The sequence below is a fragment of the Amblyomma maculatum genome, chromosome 5, assembly GCF_055883805.1.
Source record: "Amblyomma maculatum isolate TAMU_Amacu chromosome 5, ASM5588380v1, whole genome shotgun sequence".
NCBI classification, from domain to species: Eukaryota; Metazoa; Arthropoda; class Arachnida; order Ixodida; family Ixodidae; genus Amblyomma; species Amblyomma maculatum.
Genome location: NC_139348.1, coordinates 8,384,216 through 8,401,344, shown reverse-complemented (window position 1 = coordinate 8,401,344; position 17,129 = coordinate 8,384,216).

Genomic DNA, 17,129 nt, shown 5'->3' with positions numbered 1-17,129 from the left:
CTCCCGGCTCACCTTCGCTGTCGGCGTCAACCCCTGTGAAGCAAAGGGACTGCTATTTTTGTGTACGACAGGCAAATGACTCGGGCGGCCAGTTGATACAATTATCCTGCGCATATCGGGGAGGAACTAGACAGCGAATCGTTCCACTTCGGGACAGCGTGACTGGAAGGACGATCACTGCCAGGCTTCTTGGAGACTGCGCTGCTACCGCTTGACCGCTATAAAAACAATCGTTCTCCCGGCTCACCTTCGCTGTCGACGTCAACCCCGGTGTCGCAAAGGGACTGCTATTTTTGTGTACGACAGGCAAATGACTCGGGCGGCCAGTTGATACCATTATCCTGCGCATATCGGGGAGGAACTAGACAGCGAATCGTTCCACTTCGGGACAGAGTGACTGGAAGGACGATCACTGCCAGGCTTCTTGGAGACTGCGCTGCTACCGCTAGACCGCTATAAAACAGTCGTTCTCCCGGCTCACCTTCGCTGTCGGCGTCAACCCTTGTGAAGCAAAGGGACTGCTATTTTTGTGTACGACAGGCAAATGACTCGGGCGGTCAGTTGATACAATTATCCTGCGCATATCGGGGAGGAACTAGACAGCGAATCGTTCCACTTCGGGACAGCGTGACTGGAAGGACGATCACTGCCAGGCTTCTTGGAGACTGCGCTGCTACCGCTTGACCGCTATAAAGACAGTCGTTCTCCCGGCTCACCTTCGCTGTCGACGTCAACCCCGGTGTCGCAAAGGTACTGCTATTTTTGTGTACGAAAGGCAAATGACTCGGACGGCCAGCTGATACCATTATCCTGCGCATATCGGGGAGGAACTAGACAGCGAATCGTTCCACTTGGGGACAGCGTGACTGGAAGGACGATCACTGCCAGGCTTCTTGGAGACTGCACTGCTACCGCTAGACCGCTATAAAACAGTTGTTCTCCCGGCTCACCTTCGCTGTCGGCGTCAACCCCTGTGAAGCAAAGGGACTGCTATTTTTGTGTACGACAGGCAAATGACTCGGGCGGCCAGTTGATACCATTATCCTGCGCATATCGGGGAGGAACTAGACAGCGAATCGTTCCACTTGGGGACAGCGTGACTGGAAGGACGATCACTGCCAGGCTTCTTGGAGACTGCGCTGCTACCGCTAGACCGCTATAAAAACAGTCGTTCTCCCGGCTCACCTTCGCTGTCGGCGTCAACCCCTTTGTCGCAAAGGGACTGCTATTTTTGTGTACGACAGGCAAATGACTCGCACGGCCAGCTGATACCATTATCCTGCGCATATCGGGGAGGAACTAGACAGCGAATCGTTCCACTTGGGGACAGCGTGACTGGAAGGACGATCACTGCCAGGCTTCTTGGAGACTGCGCTGCTACCGCTAGACCGCTATAGAACAGTCGTTCTCCCGGCTCACCTTCGCTGTCGGCGTCAACACCGGTGTCGCAAAGGGACTGCTATTTTTGTGTACGAAAGGCAAATGACTCGGACGGCCAGCTGATACTATTATCCTGCGCATATCGGGGAGGAACTAGACAGCGAATCGTTCCACTTGGGGACAGCGTGACTGGAAGGACGATCACTGCCAGGCTTCTTGGAGACTGCGCTGCTACCGCTAGACCGCTATAGAACAGTCGTTCTCCCGGCTCACCTTCGCTGTCGGCGTCAACCCCTGTGTCGCAAAGGGACTGCTATTTTTGTGTACGACAGGCAAATGACTCGGGCGGCCAGTTGATACCATTATCCTGCGCATATCGGGGAGGAACTAGACAGCGAATCGTTCCACTTGGGGACAGCGTGACTGGAAGGACGATCACTGCCAGGCTTCTTGGAGACTGCGCTGCTACCGCTAGACCGCTATAAAAACAGTCGCTCTCCCGGCTCACCTTCGCTGTCGGCGTCAACCCCTTTGTCGCAAAGGGACTGCTATTTTTTTGTGTACGAAAGGCAAATGACTCGGACGGCCAGCTGATACCATTATCCTGCGCATATCGAGGAGGAACTAGACAGCGAATCGTTCCACTTGGGGACAGCGTGACTGGAAGGACGATCACTGCCAGGCTTCTTGGAGATTGCGCTGCTACCGCTAGCCGCTATAAAAACAGTCGCTCTCCCGGCTCACCTTCGCTGTCGGCGTCAACCCCTTTGTCGCAAAGGGACTGCTATTTTTGTGTACGACAGGCAAATGACTCGCACGGCCAGCTGATACCATTATCCTGCGCATATCGGGGAGGAACTAGACAGCGAATCGTTCCACTTGGGGACCGCGTGACTGGAAGGACGATCACTGCCAGGCTTCTTGGAGACTGCGCTGCTACCGCTAGACTGCTATAGAACAGTCGTTCTCCCGGCTCACCTTCGCTGTCGGCGTCAACCCCGGTGTCGCAAAGGGACTGCTATTTTTGTGTACGAAAGGCAAATGACTCGGACCGCCAGCTGATACCATTATCCTGCGCATATCGAGGAGGAACTAGACAGCGAATCGTTCCACTTGGGGACCGCGTGACTGGAAGGACGATCACTGCCAGGCTTCTTGGAGACTGCGCTGCTACCGCTAGACCGCTATAGAACAGTCGTTCTCCCGGCTCACCTTCGCTGTCGGCGTCAACCCCTGTGTCGCAAAGGGACTGCTATTTTTGTGTACGACAGGCAAATGACTCGGACGGCCAGTTGATACCATTATCCTGCGCATATCGGGGAGGAACTAGACAGCGAATCGTTCCACTTCGGGACAGCGTGACATGAAGGACGATCGCTGCCAGGCTTCTTGGAGACTGCGCTGCTACCGCTAGACCGCTATAAAAACAGTCGTTCTCCCGGCTCACCTTCGCTGTCGGCGTCAACCCCTTTGTCGCAAAGGGACTGCTATTTTTGTGTACGACAGGCAAATGACTCGGACGGCCAGCTGATACCATTATCCTGCGCATATCGGTGAGGAACTAGACAGCGAATCGTTCCACTTGGGGACAGCGTGACTGGAAGGACGATCACTGCCAGGCTTCTTAGAGACTGCGCTGCTACCGCTAGACCGCTATAATTCTATTGTGAAAAACTGCGCCGAAAAAAACACACCGCAGGCAGAGGACGGGACAAAGGCGCTACTCACAACTGAATTTATTGAAACCCACGAGTGATCTTATATAGGCGAAGTTTCCAAAGGGAAAGAAGGATGGGGAGAAAGATAGGGGAAATCATCAAACGACCATCGAGAACGCAAGGAAAAAAAACTCGGTTAATGAATAGCAGAATCTAAAAACCTAATTTCGGAGACCAGAAGAGATAATGAGGGGATGCTGATACACCTGCTGTCAAACTTCTTAATGTAGAAAGCCTCCAAACTAACACGTGCCGTTTTATCCTTACTCTTTCCAAGAATCTTCGTCTCATTCAACCTGGCCCCGCATCCGTTGCAGTTGATTACGTGCGCAACCAAATGTGCGTACTTGTCTTTTAAATCGGACAAATTTCGTGCATGTTCCCCCAAACGCTCGTTGATGCATCGGCCAGGTTGGCCTACGTACAACTTTCCACACGTCAAGGGAATAGCATAGACCACTCCAACAGAACATTTTGTGAACGGAGAGTCGTGCTTTATCTGGCAACCCCCTTTTCTTGGGTTGCAAATTCGGGGGCACAGCTTCCCCAACTTGTTAGGAGCCGAAAAAGCGACACTCACGCCATGCCTGTTGGCCACTTTCCTCAGGTTGTGCGAGGTTTTGTGCATGTAAGGCACAACAAGCGGTTTCTGCGTCCTCCGTCTATCCTCTCCAGTACATCTTCGCGTTCCGCTCTTGAACTTTTGAAGGAGGGTCTCGCAAACTGCAACCAACACAGAGCAGGGGAACCCAGCCGCCGAAAGCCGGCTCATCTGATTATGGAAGCTGGATTGCAACTGATGCGGGCATGATTTCCTGAGCGAAGACTCTAAGCAATGCGAAGCTATTGCTCTTTTCACAGTTTTTGAATGCATAGAATCATAAGGCAAAAGATCTTTTTTAGCACGTGGGTAATAGCCCCAGCAAACGTGTCTTTCAAGGAAGGTTAGTTTCAGGTCTAAAAACTGTAAAACGTTAGTGTCGGGTAGTTCATGGGTAAAAGAGAGCCCAAGTCCATGTTTGTCAAAAACACTTAAAACATCACCTACTGTAGAGGGGTAGGTGATGGAAGTCTGCGGTTTTAAAAGCACTAAAAAATCGTCAACATACCTAAAAACATGTAAAACCACCCCCCCACGCAAACATTTATCTAAAGATTTGTCAATCTTCGTTAAAAAGATGTCACAAAGAACCGGGGCCACGCAAGACCCTATACAGACACCATTGCGCTGCAGATAAGGCAGATTGTCAAAAAGAATAAAAGTAGAACATAGGTAAAACTGCAATAAATTGATAAAATTATCCACCGACAATCCTGAAGAATTCTGAAAAGACACGTCGCCGTTTGCTTCAATGCATTCCTTTACAGCCAACAAAAGCTGGTCTTGAGGAATAGAGTAAAACAAGTCTTTAACGTCTACTGAAAACCCAAAGCCAATATCGTCAGAACTCCGTAGGTACTCAACAACATCAATCGACTTTTTTGTCAGGAAGGGATCGTCCAAAACAAGTGATTTAAGATGCTTCTGCAAAAAGCCGCTAACGTTTTTTTGCCACGAACCACCCTCGCTGACAATGGTTCGGAATGGTAGTTCTGGCTTGTGGGTCTTGGCTGTAAAGAAAGCATTTAGGCTATTACCTCTAGATTTATTTATATCCCTAGCAAGCGCTTCCAAATTTAAATTTTTACAAAATTTAATGAACTTTGTCTTAACTCTAACAGCACTTTTCTTATCCTGTACAAAGTTCTTATTGACCGTAGCACGTGCTTTCTCGTTATACAAATTTTCAGGCAAAACAACAAACCCCGTCTCTTTGTCAGCTTGAACAAGCTTTAGGCTATTCTGCCTAAAGAAGTTAACGACACCTTTCAACACTCGATCAGTCTGGACACCTTCGCTGTTAGATGAACAATTCCGCAAACAGTCCACGCCCTCCAGAAGACAACGGTCTTGGTCCTCTTCATCTCCTACTTTGATGGACATTTTTCTGTTTGCACGATCAGCTCATGTGCCGGGACATCAAGCTCCAAACTGTATTTTGGTCCTTTTTCAAGAAGCCGCATGACATTGTCTGGCACGGAGACGTCCCCCAGTACTGTTACATTTCTCTTAATATCTGGAGTCTTCTTCTCCCCCAAGCACAATAGCAGCTGGTTCAAGATCCTTCTCCAATGAAATTCAATGAGCTGAGCAGCCGTTTTCTTCATGGCAGATAGCTTTTTTACGGCGAGCCAATCGGGATGACCATGGTAGCACAACATTCGCAACCAGTCTTGGAAAAGACGAACTTGTCGCCAAAGCTCTGAGCGCATTAGTTTACATACTCTTTTGATATGTCCCCACGACGGTTTTACAGGGCCGAAGAGAGCACTTACTTCTTCGGGAACGAGCCCCTTGCGCATGCGGAAGGCATACCGTCTTGCTTGGCAGGTTGCGTCCACGATGTGCGTCAATAAAAGGTCCTTAGTTCGAGAAGAAGGCGGAACACAAAAGAAAGGGCCCACTGTAGAAGAAAGATACTGCATTAATACCGTTTCTTGGGCTAGTTGGTTCATATTTCTATTGTGAAAAACTGCGCCGAAATAAACACACCACAAGACAGAGGACGGGACAAAGTCGATTGATGTTGTTGAGTACCTACAGAGTTCTGACGATATTGGCTTTGGGTTTTCAGTAGACGTTAAAGACTTGTTTTACTCTATTCCTCAAGACCAGCTTTTGTTGGCTGTAAAGGAATGCATTGAAGCAAACGGCGACGTGTCTTTTCAGAATTCTTCAGGATTGTCGGTGGATAATTTTATCAATTTATTGCAGTTTTACCTATGTTCTACTTTTATTCTTTTTGACAATCTGCCTTATCTGCAGCGCAATGGTGTCTGTATAGGGTCTTGCGTGGCCCCGGTTCTTTGTGACATCTTTTTAACGAAGATTGACAAATCTTTAGATAAATGTTTGCGTGGGGGGGTGGTTTTACATGTTTTTAGGTATGTTGACGATATTTTAGTGCTTTTAAAACCGCAGACTTCCATCACCTACCCCTCTACAGTAGGTGATGTTTTAAGTGTTTTTGACAAACATGGACTTGGGCTCTCTTTTACCCATGAACTACCCGACACTAACGTTTTACAGTTTTTAGACCTGAAACTAACCTTCCTTGAAAGACACGTTTGCTGGGGCTATTACCCACGTGCTAAAAAAGATCTTTTGCCTTATGATTCTATGCATTCAAAAACTGTGAAAAGAGCAATAGCTTCGCATTGCTTAGAGTCTTCGCTCAGGAAATCATGCCCGCATCAGTTGCAATCCAGCTTCCATAATCAGATGAGCCGGCTTTCGGCGGCTGGGTTCCCCTGCTCTGTGTTGGTTGCAGTTTGCGAGACCCTCCTTCAAAAGTTCAAGAGCGGAACGCGAAGATGTACTGGAGAGGATAGACGGAGGACGCAGAAACCGCTTGTTGTGCCTTACATGCACAAAACCTCGCACAACCTGAGGAAAGTGGCCAACAGGCATGGCGTGAGTGTCGCTTTTTCGGCTCCTAACAAGTTGGGGAAGCTGTGCCCCCGAATTTGCAACCCAAGAAAAGGGGGTTGCCAGATAAAGCACGACTTTCCGTTCACAAAATGTTCTGTTGGAGTGGTCTATGCTATTCCCTTGACGTGTGGAAAGTTGTACGTAGGCCAAACTGGCCGATGCATCAACGAGCGTTTGGGGGAACATGCACGAAATTTGTCCGATTTAAAAGACAAGTACGCACATTTGGTTGCGCACGTAATCAACTGCAACGGATGCGGGGCCAGGTTGAATGAGACGAAGATTCTTGGAAAGAGTAAGGATAAAACGGCACGTGTTAGTTTGGAGGCTTTCTACATTAAGAAGTTTGACAGCAGGTGTATCAGCATCCCCTCATTATCTCTTCTGGCCTCCGAAATTAGGTTTTTAGATTCTGCTATCCATTAACCGAGTTTTTTTTCCTTGCGTTCTCGATGGTCGTTTGATGATTTCCCCTATCTTTCTCCCCATCCTTCTTTCCCTTTGGAAACTTCGCCTATATAAGATCACTCGTGGGTTTCAATAAATTCAGTTGTGAGTAGCGCCTTTGTCCCGTCCTCTGTCTTGTGGTGCGTTTATTTCGGCGCAGTTTTTCACAATAGAAATATGAACCAACTAGCCCAAGAAACGGTATTAATGAAGACCGCTATAATAACAGTCGTTCTCCCGGCTCACCTTCGCTGTCGGCGTCAACCCCGGTGTCGCAAAGGGACTGCTATTTTTGTGTGCGACAGGCAAATGACTCGGACGGCCAGCTGATACCATTATGCTGCGCATATCGGGGAAGAACTAGACAGCGAAACGTTCCACTTGGGGACAGCGTGACTGGAAGGACGATCACTGCCAGGCTTCTTGGAGACTGCGCTGCTACCGCTAGACCGCTATAATAACAGTCGTTCTCCCGGCTCACCTTCGCTGTCGGCGTCAACCCCTTTGTCGCAAAGGGACTGCTATTTTTGTGTACGAAAGGCAAATGACTCGGACGGCCAGCTGATACCATTATCCTGCGCATATCGGGGAGGAACTAGACAGCGAATCGTTCCACTTCGGGACAGCGTGACTGGAAGGACGATCACTGCCAGGCTTCTTGGAGACTGCGCTGCTACCGCTAGACCGCTATAATAACAGTCGTTCTCCCGGCTCACCTTCGCTGTCGGCGTCAACCCCTTTGTCGCAAAGGGACTGCTATTTTTGTGTACGAAAGGCAAATGACTCGGACGGCCAGCTGATACCATTATCCTGCGCATATCGGGGAGGAACTAGACAGCGAATCGTTCCACTTGGGGACAGCGTGACTGGAAGGACGATCACTGCCAGGCTTCTTGGAGACTGCGCTGCTACCGCTAGACCGCTATAAAAACAGTCGTTCTCCCGGCTCACCTTCGCTGTCGGCGTCAACCCCTGTGTCGAAAAGGGACTGCTATTTTTGTGTACGACAGGCAAATGACTCGGACGGCCAGCTCATACCATTATCCTGCGCATATCGGGGAGGAACTAGACAGCGAATCGTTCCACTTGGGGACAGCGTGACTGGAAGGACGATCACTGCCAGGCTTCTTGGAGACTGCGCTGCTACCGCTAGACCGCTATAAAAACAGTCGTTCTCCCGGCTCACCTTCGCTGTCGGCGTCAACCCCTGTGTCGAAAAGGGACTGCTATTTTTGTGTACGACAGGCAAATGACTCGGACGGCCAGCTCATACCATTATCCTGCGCATATCGGGGAAGAACTAGACAGCGAATCGTTCCACTTGGGGACAGCGTGACTGGAAGGACGATCACTGCCAGGCTTCTTGGAGACTGCGCTGCTACCGCTAGACCGCTATAATAACAGTCGTTCTCCCGGCTCACCTTCGCTGTCGGCGTCAACCCCTTTGTCGCAAAGGGACTGCTATTTTTGTGTACGAAAGGCAAATGACTCGGACGGCCAGCTGATACCATTATCCTGCGCATATCGGGGAGGAACTAGACAGCGAATCGTTCCACTTGGGGACAGCGTGACTGGAAGGACGATCACTGCCAGGCTTCTTGGAGACTGCGCTGCTACCCCTAGACCGCTATAGTACAGTCGTTCTCCCGGCTCACCTTCGCTGTCGGCGTCAACCCCTTTGTCGCAAAGGGATTGCTATCTTTGTGTACGACAGGCAAATGACTCGGACGGCCAGTTGATACCATTATCCTGCGCATATCGGGGAGGAACTAGACAGCGAATCGTTCCACTTCGGGACAGCGTGACTGAAAGGACGATCACTGCCAGGCTTCTTGGAGACTGCGCTGCTACCGCTAGACCGCTATAAAAACAGTCGTTCTCCCGGCTCACCTTCGCTGTCGGCGTCAACCCCTTTGTCGCAAAGGGATTGCTATCTTTGTGTACGACAGGCAAATGACTCGGACGGCCAGTTGATACCATTATCCTGCGCATATCGGGGAGGAACTAGACAGCGAATCGTTCCACTTGGGGACAGCGTGACTGGAAGGACGATCACTGCCAGGCTTCTTGGAGACTGCGCTGCTACCCCTAGACCGCTATAGTACAGTCGTTCTCCCGGCTCACCTTCGCTGTCGGCGTCAACCCCTTTGTCGCAAAGGGATTGCTATCTTTGTGTACGACAGGCAAATGACTCGGACGGCCAGTTGATACCATTATCCTGCGCATATCGGGGAGGAACTAGACAGCGAATCGTTCCACTTCGGGACAGCGTGACTGAAAGGACGATCACTGCCAGGCTTCTTGGAGACTGCGCTGCTACCGCTAGACCGCTATAGAACAGTCGTTCTCCCGGCTCACCTTCGCTGTCGGCGTCAACCCCTGTGTCGCAGAGGGACTGCTATTTTTGTGTACGACAGGCAAATGACTCGGACGGCCAGTTGATACCATTATCCTGCGCATATCGGGGAGGAACTAGACAGCGAATCGTTCCACTTCGGGACAGCGTGACTGAAAGGACGATCACTGCCAGGCTTCTTGGAGACTGCGCTGCTACCGCTAGACCGCTATAGAACAGTCGTTCTCCCGGCTCACCTTCGCTGTCGGCGTCAACCCCTTTGTCGCAAAGGGATTGCTATCTTTGTGTACGACAGGCAAATGACTCGGACGGCCAGTTGATACCATTATCCTGCGCATATCGGGGAGGAACTAGACAGCGAATCGTTCCACTTCGGGACAGCGTGACTGAAAGGACGATCACTGCCAGGCTTCTTGGAGACTGCGCTGCTACCCCTAGACCGCTATAGTACAGTCGTTCTCCCGGCTCACCTTCGCTGTCGGCGTCAACCCCTTTGTCGCAAAGGGATTGCTATCTTTGTGTACGACAGGCAAATGACTCGGACGGCCAGTTGATACCATTATCCTGCGCATATCGGGGAGGAACTAGACAGCGAATCGTTCCACTTGGGGACAGCGTGACTGAAAGGACGATCACTGCCAGGCTTCTTGGAGACTGCGCTGCTACCGCTAGACCGCTATAGAACAGTCGTTCTCCCGGCTCACCTTCGCTGTCGGCGTCAACCCCTTTGTCGCAAAGGGATTGCTATCTTTGTGTACGACAGGCAAATGACTCGGACGGCCAGTTGATACCATTATCCTGCGCATATCGGGGAGGAACTAGACAGCGAATCGTTCCACTTCGGGACAGCGTGACTGAAAGGACGATCACTGCCAGGCTTCTTGGAGACTGCGCTGCTACCGCTAGACCGCTATAGAACAGTCGTTCTCCCGGCTCACCTTCGCTGTCGGCGTCAACCCCTTTGTCGCAAAGGGATTGCTATCTTTGTGTACGACAGGCAAATGACTCGGACGGCCAGTTGATACCATTATCCTGCGCATATCGGGGAGGAACTAGACAGCGAATCGTTCCACTTGGGGACAGCGTGACTGAAAGGACGATCACTGCCAGGCTTCTTGGAGACTGCGCTGCTACCGCTAGACCGCTATAGAACAGTCGTTCTCCCGGCTCACCTTCGCTGTCGGCGTCAACCCCTGTGTCGCAGAGGGACTGCTATTTTTGTGTACGACAGGCAAATGACTCGGACGGCCAGTTGATACCATTATCCTGCGCATATCGGGGAGGAACTAGACAGCGAATCGTTCCACTTCGGGACAGCGTGACTGAAAGGACGATCACTGCCAGGCTTCTTGGAGACTGCGCTGCTACCGCTAGACCGCTATAGAACAGTCGTTCTCCCGGCTCACCTTCGCTGTCGGCGTCAACCCCTTTGTCGCAAAGGGATTGCTATCTTTGTGTACGACAGGCAAATGACTCGGACGGCCAGTTGATACCATTATCCTGCGCATATCGGGGAGGAACTAGACAGCGAATCGTTCCACTTCGGGACAGCGTGACTGAAAGGACGATCACTGCCAGGCTTCTTGGAGACTGCGCTGCTACCCCTAGACCGCTATAGTACAGTCGTTCTCCCGGCTCACCTTCGCTGTCGGCGTCAACCCCTTTGTCGCAAAGGGATTGCTATCTTTGTGTACGACAGGCAAATGACTCGGACGGCCAGTTGATACCATTATCCTGCGCATATCGGGGAGGAACTAGACAGCGAATCGTTCCACTTCGGGACAGCGTGACTGAAAGGACGATCACTGCCAGGCTTCTTGGAGACTGCGCTGCTACCGCTAGACCGCTATAGAACAGTCGTTCTCCCGGCTCACCTTCGCTGTCGGCGTCAACCCCTTTGTCGCAAAGGGATTGCTATCTTTGTGTACGACAGGCAAATGACTCGGACGGCCAGTTGATACCATTATCCTGCGCATATCGGGGAGGAACTAGACAGCGAATCGTTCCACTTGGGGACAGCGTGACTGGAAGGACGATCACTGCCAGGCTTCTTGGAGACTGCGCTGCTACCCCTAGACCGCTATAGTACAGTCGTTCTCCCGGCTCACCTTCGCTGTCGGCGTCAACCCCTTTGTCGCAAAGGGATTGCTATCTTTGTGTACGACAGGCAAATGACTCGGACGGCCAGTTGATACCATTATCCTGCGCATATCGGGGAGGAACTAGACAGCGAATCGTTCCACTTCGGGACAGCGTGACTGAAAGGACGATCACTGCCAGGCTTCTTGGAGACTGCGCTGCTACCCCTAGACCGCTATAGTACAGTCGTTCTCCCGGCTCACCTTCGCTGTCGGCGTCAACCCCTTTGTCGCAAAGGGATTGCTATCTTTGTGTACGACAGGCAAATGACTCGGACGGCCAGTTGATACCATTATCCTGCGCATATCGGGGAGGAACTAGACAGCGAATCGTTCCACTTCGGGACAGCGTGACTGAAAGGACGATCACTGCCAGGCTTCTTGGAGACTGCGCTGCTACCGCTAGACCGCTATAGAACAGTCGTTCTCCCGGCTCACCTTCGCTGTCGGCGTCAACCCCTTTGTCGCAAAGGGATTGCTATCTTTGTGTACGACAGGCAAATGACTCGGACGGCCAGTTGATACCATTATCCTGCGCATATCGGGGAGGAACTAGACAGCGAATCGTTCCACTTGGGGACAGCGTGACTGGAAGGACGATCACTGCCAGGCTTCTTGGAGACTGTGCTGCTACCCCTAGACCGCTATAGTACAGTCGTTCTCCCGGCTCACCTTCGCTGTCGGCGTCAACCCCTTTGTCGCAAAGGGATTGCTATCTTTGTGTACGACAGGCAAATGACTCGGACGGCCAGTTGATACCATTATCCTGCGCATATCGGGGAGGAACTAGACAGCGAATCGTTCCACTTCGGGACAGCGTGACTGAAAGGACGATCACTGCCAGGCTTCTTGGAGACTGCGCTGCTACCGCTAGACCGCTATAAAAACAGTCGTTCTCCCGGCTCACCTTCGCTGTCGGCGTCAACCCCTGTGTCGCAGAGGGACTGCTATTTTTGTGTACGACAGGCAAATGACTCGGACGGCCAGTTGATACCATTATCCTGCGCATATAGGGGAGGAACTAGACAGCGAATCGTTCCACTTCGGGACAGCGTGACTGAAAGGACGATCACTGCCAGGCTTCTTGGAGACTGCGCTGCTACCGCTAGACCGCTATAAAAACAGTCGTTCTCCCGGCTCACCTTCGCTGTCGGCGTCAACCCCTTTGTCGCAAAGGGATTGCTATCTTTGTGTACGAAAGGCAAATGACTCGGACGGCCAGCTGATACCATTATCCTGCGCATATCGGGGAGGAACTAGACAGCGAATCGTTCCACTTCGGGACAGCGTGACTGAAAGGACGATCACTGCCAGGCTTCTTGGAGACTGCGCTGCTACCGCTAGACCGCTATAAAAACAGTCGTTCTCCCGGCTCACCTTCGCTGTCGGCGTCAACCCCTGTGTCGCAGAGGGACTGCTATTTTTGTGTACGACAGGCAAATGACTCGGACGGCCAGTTGATACCATTATCCTGCGCATATCGGGGAGAGTTTCAAATTGGGCTAGTTGGTGGTTGTTATTCCTGTGCATTGTTGCGCGTACGTAGGAACTGGGACACAATCGGAGACGACACAGAACAGATGTGCGCAAACTATCAACTGCAGGTTTATTTCTGGGTGCATGTATGTATAGGCATTGTCAAAACAAAAAACAAAATTAAAACATAAAACAAAAATTCCGCGATCACATCGTCAAGGCAACATATCTTTTAACGTTCTGTCCAGCATTAAAGAACATGCCTTATCCTTCTGACTTGGCTGCTTGTTATTATATTTCCAAAAATTCTTTTTCTTGATTAGAAAGCTCGATAGAAGGTACGCTTACACATGGCCCTTCTTTTCCTGATTGTATGCAGTATGCTTCCCACAGTTCTCTGATTAGTTTCTCCCTTGAACTGAGCAGTATTGCTGTCTGCCGAAAGTTAGGTGTGTATTCTTTTTGGCATCTGGCGCAGTGAGCTGCCAGATTTCCCGGTGAGTTGACAAGACCGCAGTTGCGCCTATGTTCTCTGAGCCTCTCATTGACGCACCTACCTGTCTGGCCAACATACGTCCGCCGGCATGATAGCGGTATCTTATATACTACACCTTCGCGGCATTCCACGAACTTTGTCTCGTGTCTGACGCCACATGACTCCTCTTTCTCGGCACTGTATTCTTCATTTACTTTCGCGCACATAGCTTTCAATTTTTTGGGTGCGGAAAAAACGACTTTTACGTCGTGTCTTTGTGCAACCTTTTTCAGGTTGTGGGAAAGTGCATGGACGTATGGGATAACCACTGGCCTCTTCTTTTCTTTGACATTGTCTTGGTCCCTTATTCGTACTGGCCTTCTCATTATTTTTTCCGCCACTGGAACGAGCAATGGTGTCGGATAGCCTGCTTTTCTCAGCCGTGTTGCCTGCAAATGGAAGCTTTCTTGCATCTTGTGGCTACATGATTTCTTTATGGCCTGCTCTAAACATGACATGGCCATATTTCGTTTGATCAGCTTTGAATGGGACGAGTCATACGGTTGTAGACCTTTCTCGTTGCGCGTTTTGTACTGCCAGCATAAATGTGGTTCAAGAGTGAGAGCTAGATCAAGGAACTGTAGGTTGTTGTTTGCAGGTACCTCATGAGTAAATGTGAGCCCCTTGTGGGCTCTTTTGAACTGCTCTAAAGTTTTTCCTAATAAGTTGGGCGTGGCTGAGGTTTTATCTGCACAAACCAAAAAGTCGTCCACATAACGGAAGCATTTAGTAACACCAAGCGGTACCAATGTTTTTTCCAGCTCTCTGTCCCCTCTGGCAAGGAAGATGTCACAGAGAACGGGGGCAACAGCAGATCCTATGCAAATTCCGTCATTTTGAGAGAAGACAGCGCCATTAAACTCAACACACAATGATGAAAGGTATGCTTTCAGCAGAGCAAGGAAATCAGTCGTACTAATGCCGCTCTCATTCATAAACTTCACGCAGCCAAATTCTCCAATGCACTCTTCAACGCATTCCAGAACCTGCTCTTGCGGTACACAGTAGAAAAGGTCTGTCACGTCAATGGAGAAACAAGTCACACTGGGTTGTCCGTTCAGGTATTTGATGACTTCGTTCGAACTTCTGATGACAAACGGGTCATTCACTGGAAGCTTGTTCAGATGGCACTGGAGGTATACCGCTATGTTCCTTTGCCAGGTGCCCTTATCCTCAACTATAGTTCGGAATGGTGCTCCTGGTTTGTGCGTCTTAATTGAGAAGAATGGTCTCAGAGTAAGTTTCTTGCTGTCCTTTACTGCTTTAGCGAGTTTTTCCAGGCCTGCATTCTCGCATAGCTTTGCGGCTTGGTTGCGGTTTTTTCTTAGGCTTCTCTCGTTGAGATGCTCTTGCCTGGTAAAATTTTTTGAGATCGCATCCAAAGCTTTTGCCTGGTAGTCACCTGCTTCCACTACAGCAAAGCCTCCTGTCTTGTCTGTCATCAAAAGTTTCAGTCCTTTATTACGTAGAAAATCAACCGTTTTCTTCGGAGCTACTCCGGCATCCTTTTTCTTGCTTCTTTCATTTGTGCTCAATAACGCCTCTTTGACGCATGCATTCTTGTCTTCTGATTGAGCTCTGTTTGCAATGGAGCGAATCATGCCTAGAACTTCCAATGGCTTGAGGGTTGGCCGAGCGGCATATTTGGGTCCCTTATTCAACGTGTCGAGAATCGCAGACGGGATTTCGCATCCCGAGTAGTTGAACGCGTTAAGCGCATCTGGGTCGCGTTTCAGTTTCTTCTTTCTTGGCAGATTTCTAAAAGATCCAGCCCACTTGCGTTCCGCCAACACTTCCGCCGATTCTACAAAGTATTTGACCATGTGCTTACTTTGTCTTTCTCCTAGCGCCGAAGAGCAGATCAATCTGATGTGGTCGCGGTAGATCCTGACTTGCCTCCATGTCTCTGATCGCAGTACCTTGCACAGGCGTCGACACGTTGATTCTGTCGGGGCCATCCAGCCAAAGAGAGCGGAAATAACTTCGGTTGTCAATCCATGGGTGACAGCGTAGGTGAGGGTTCTTGTTCGAGATCTTGCCTCGGCAATGAGTTCGATGAAAAACCTTATGCGGATGAACGGTGACACATGTGGTATGTTAAGGCCCGATGTACACGAAATAAACATTAGGAGAGTTTCAAATTGGGCTAGTTGGTGGTTGTTATTCCTGTGCATTGTTGCGCTTACGTAGGAACTGGGACACAATCGGAGACGACACAGAACAGATGTGCGCAAACTATCAACTGCAGGTTTATTTCTGGGTGCATGTATGTATAGGCATTGTCAAAACAAAAAACAAAATTAAAACATAAAACAAAAATTCCGCGATCACATCGTCAAGGCAACATATCTTTTAACGTTCTGTCCAGCATTAAAGAACATGCCTTATCCTTCTGACTTGGCTGCTTGTTATTATATTTCCAAAAATTCTTTTTCTTGATTAGAAAGCTCGATAGAAGGTACGCTTACACATGGCCCTTCTTTTCCTGATTGTATGCAGTATGCTTCCCACAGTTCTCTGATTAGTTTCTCCCTTGAACTGAGCAGTATTGCTGTCTGCCGAAAGTTAGGTGTGCATTCTTTTTGGCATCTGGCGCAGTGAGCTGCCAGATTTCCCGGTGAGTTGACAAGACCGCAGTTGCGCCTATGTTCTCTGAGCCTCTCATTGACGCACCTACCTGTCTGGCCAACATACGTCCGCCCGCATGATAGCGGTATCTTATATACTACACCTTCGCGGCATTCCACGAACTTTGTCTCGTGTCTGACGCCACATGACTCCTCTTTCTCGGCACTGTATTCTTCATTTACTTTCGCGCACATAGCTTTCAATTTTTTGGGTGCGGAAAAAACGACTTTTACGTCGTGTCTTTGTGCAACCTTTTTCAGGTTGTGGGAAAGTGCATGGACGTATGGGATAACCACTGGCCTTTTCTTTTCTTTGACATTGTCTTGGTCCCTTATTCGTACTGGCCTTCTCATTATTTTTTCCGCCACTGAAACGAGCAATGGTGTCGGATAGCCTGCTTTTCTCAGCCGTGTTGCCTGCAAATGGAAGCTTTCTTGCATCTTGTGGCTACATGATTTCTTTATGGCCTGCTCTAAACATGACATGGCCATATTTCGTTTGATCAGCTTTGAATGGGCAGAGTCATACGGTAGTAGACCTTTCTCGTTGCGCGTTTTGTACTGCCAGCATAAATGTGGTTCAAGAGTGAGAGCTAGATCAAGGAACTGTAGGTTGTTGTCTCCGTCTCCGATTGTGTCCCAGTTCCTACGTAAGCGCAACAATGCGCAGGAATAACAACCACCAACTAGCCCAATTTGAAACTCTCCTAATGTTTATTTCGTGTACATCGGGCCTTAACATACCACATGTGTCACCGTTCATCCGCATAAGGTTTTTCATCGAACTCATTGCCGAGGCAAGATGTCGAACAAGAACCCTCACCTACGCTGTCACCCATGGATTGACAACCGAAGTTATTTCCGCTCTCTTTGGCTGGATGGCCCCGACAGAATCAACGTGTCGACGCCTGTGCAAGGTA